Source organism: Biomphalaria glabrata, chromosome 10, assembly GCF_947242115.1.
Source record: "Biomphalaria glabrata chromosome 10, xgBioGlab47.1, whole genome shotgun sequence".
NCBI classification, from domain to species: Eukaryota; Metazoa; Mollusca; class Gastropoda; family Planorbidae; genus Biomphalaria; species Biomphalaria glabrata.
In genome coordinates this window covers 35144453-35147731 of record NC_074720.1, presented here as the reverse complement: position 1 = coordinate 35147731, position 3279 = coordinate 35144453, and positions in this window count along the sequence as shown.

The following is a 3279-nucleotide window of genomic DNA, read 5'->3' as shown; positions in this document are numbered from 1 at the left end:
TTTTGTTTTTTTGCTACATTACTTTGACAAACAAAAAACACTCAGAAATATGTTTGAAATTCAGTTACTCAGTCTTGCAACTCATTGGCAGCCAGCATTTTTCTAAGTTGTCTATTTTATTTATTCTAAACGTTTTGGACATTCCGTCAGAAATAAGGATTACTCTCTAGTCCAAACCTTTTGCAAAATGACAGGAGATGGCGGCTGGTTAGATCTAGAAGACTATCGTGACCGAAGCGCATACCGCACGACCAGGAAGCCAGTTTGGTGAAAGTGTCTCAGCAACGCCAGTCGTTTGTAGTGATGGGCAAAAGTTAACTAAAAAGTTAGAAACTATTAGTTTAACTAAAAAAATTGAATTAAGGCCAAAGTTTAACTAGAAGAAAAAAAGTTTAGTTAAAATCGTAGTTTAGTTATTTTCTTTTTGAGTTACTAACTATAAAGTTAAATTACAATTTGTAAAACCTTTCAACATGTGATAGCGGTTGTAAGGCATATCACTGTTGTGTGTTTTCTGATCATGTGTTATCAACAACTTTGATTATAAAAAAATGATGCAGTTAACAACTATTTTGTCAGTCTGCATTTGAAGAGGGTAAAGTAAAATATCAGATGCTGATAGAAGTTATAGGATTCAATATCTGTACTTGAAAAGTAGCAGTATTATAAAATGTTGTTAAACATTTTTGCCAAAAGCTTCTAAGCAGTATTATGAATGGGATTGCTCCAAATTGTTTTCTCTCACATTTGGTGTTTAATTTCTGATAAGCGTCTTAGGTCAATATTTTGTGGTTTTAATCAATTCATTTGCAGCAAACAATAATTTATTAACTGCAAGAATATCAAGTAGGCCTACACCCTTTTTATAGCTTAAACCTTAGATGAAGTTGAAGCGTATAATAGATTCTAGTCTTTAGACTTATTATTGAGATCTAGGTCTAAATTTACAGTTAGGCCTATATAGATCTAAAATGCATTAGGATAACAAACTCTAGAAAAGAACATCTTAATCCACACCCTCCATGAGTAGTAAGTAGACTTAGTAGACTATGTCCGACTGATTTTAACAACCTGGTCAGATAGAAGTCCACATGTTGGCCTAGTGTGCTGTACATGTGTAGTGGATGATACTGGATGATGTCAAGTGGTCAGACAAGAAAATAACACACTGGCATGGTTAGTGAAACATGTACTTTACACTGAAATAATTACACAAGTCAAATGTTTCATAAAACTTCAACAATGTTGTTTCTATTTTGTCGGTTTACTAGAAATGTGAAATTCTAAATTTCTATTTTATTTAATGAGATTTTAAAATTAACATGTATAAGTAAGATTTTCTGTTATATAAGTTAATATAATTAAAAAAAAAATATCATTCTAAAAGATACAAGGGCTATATTTTGAAATTCATGACAAAAACGTTTAGTTTAACTGCTTTATTTTAGTTGAAACTTAGTTTTAGTTTAACTTTTCTAATCTAGTTTAGTTCCCATCATTAGTCGTTTGAAAGTATTTCGTCTAGGACCATCAGTCCCTACCTATATGATCATGTTAAGATAATACATTAAAAAATGTTCACAGTTCATAGTCTTTGATAGCGTTTGCCATCAGTTTTTAAATTAGGCATAACTATATTTCGGTGTGGGCTGAGGGTTGGGGGAGATGTGTAACTCTTGTCTTGCTATATTTATATTTTGTTTTGAGTTGCTACGGCAATCATAAAGCGTCTTTTACTTGTATAACTTTGATAGATAGCCGAACATGGCTGGGAAGTGTATTTGTCAGTTGTTTTAAAATAAAATTGTCAAGATGTTTGAAAGAGTACAAGATCTATTCAGCTCTCTAAGTGGAGATTTTCACGGCAAACTAAAAAAAAAAAAAAGAGCAGAGGACGCTAAATCAATAAATCGAACTGAACAATAATTTAAATAATATCTCAAGACGTTGCAGATGTGCTTCGTATCAACTCTCCTTTTTTTTTACCGCTAGTTAGTTGTCGGATGTTGTCCATTTATTTTTAAAGAATAATAACTAGTTGACCCACGGCGTAGCATACGCCACTATTTTGCAGGGCCGGCCTTAGGCCACTGCAACCTATGCGACCGCAGTGGGCCCCGCACTTTCATAGGACCCGCGCTAATTCTAGGTGTAATTTATTAAATTAAACCATTTTATAACTTTTATCAGATTTTCCGCGGCCTCCTGACTTACCAGGAACTCCTGGAAATCTCCTGAAATTGCAAAATATACGAAAAAGTCCTGGAAATCTCCTGAAATTATTAAAAATCTTTTGAAAACTCATACAAATCTCATGAAATATATACACAAAAATTGTCATTTTGGGGTGTCCTTCAATATGGAAACGCCAATCTTACGCGCGATAAATAAAAACGGCATTATGCATTAGCCGTAATTGTGTAATCTAGTGAAAGAAGCTTCTCGCGCCTCAAACTAATGAAGAAGTACTTGAGGTCAACAATTCTCAAAGATAGATTGAAACATTTGGTAATTCTTGCTATTGAGCGTGATGTAGGAAACAAAATTATTATGATATACTGTATAACTTTGCTAAACGCAAGGCTCGTAAAGTAGTTCTGTACGTAGTAAAGAATGAATAAAATGTATAGACGAATTTATTTTCTAATACAAACTCTTAAAAATTCACTTATTATCCGCTTCCCTAACCAAACTTGGACCCGCGAAATCTGTTACGCATAGGGCCTCACTATAGTTAAGTCCGGCCCTGCTATTTAGTGACTGGTACATAGTAGATTACTTTTTCTCTTTCCATGACTTCTTGGTCATAATGGTTAAGTCCGGCGCTGCTATTTAGGGTTTATAAAATGTTTGTAAAATGAATTTACATGTTTCGGATGTTCCTTTTGAAACACAAAATTGCAGGTTAATTTTATTATATAATGAAATCAATGGATCTTCTTTTGTATTTTCATGTGTCAAAGTAAAAAACTATCTGCGAAAAGTGTAGTTCTTAAAATTAGATCTAGATCTAAATCCTTTCGATCTTTTCTCATGTCAACATTGTTAACCATGGCCTAGATCCATAAATACTATAGCTTTAATAGAGTCGGACAACTTTATTTTTTTTGAGGGTCTTAAGTTTGTTTTAGGGCTACAATACATACACTACGGTCTAAGTTAGTACCCAAGGAACATTCCTGCCTAGTTTTATCAAGAGTGATCAAGCGGTTTTCAAGCCCTAAAACAAACTTAAGACCCTCAAAAAAAAAATAAAGTTGTCCGACTCTATTAAAGCTA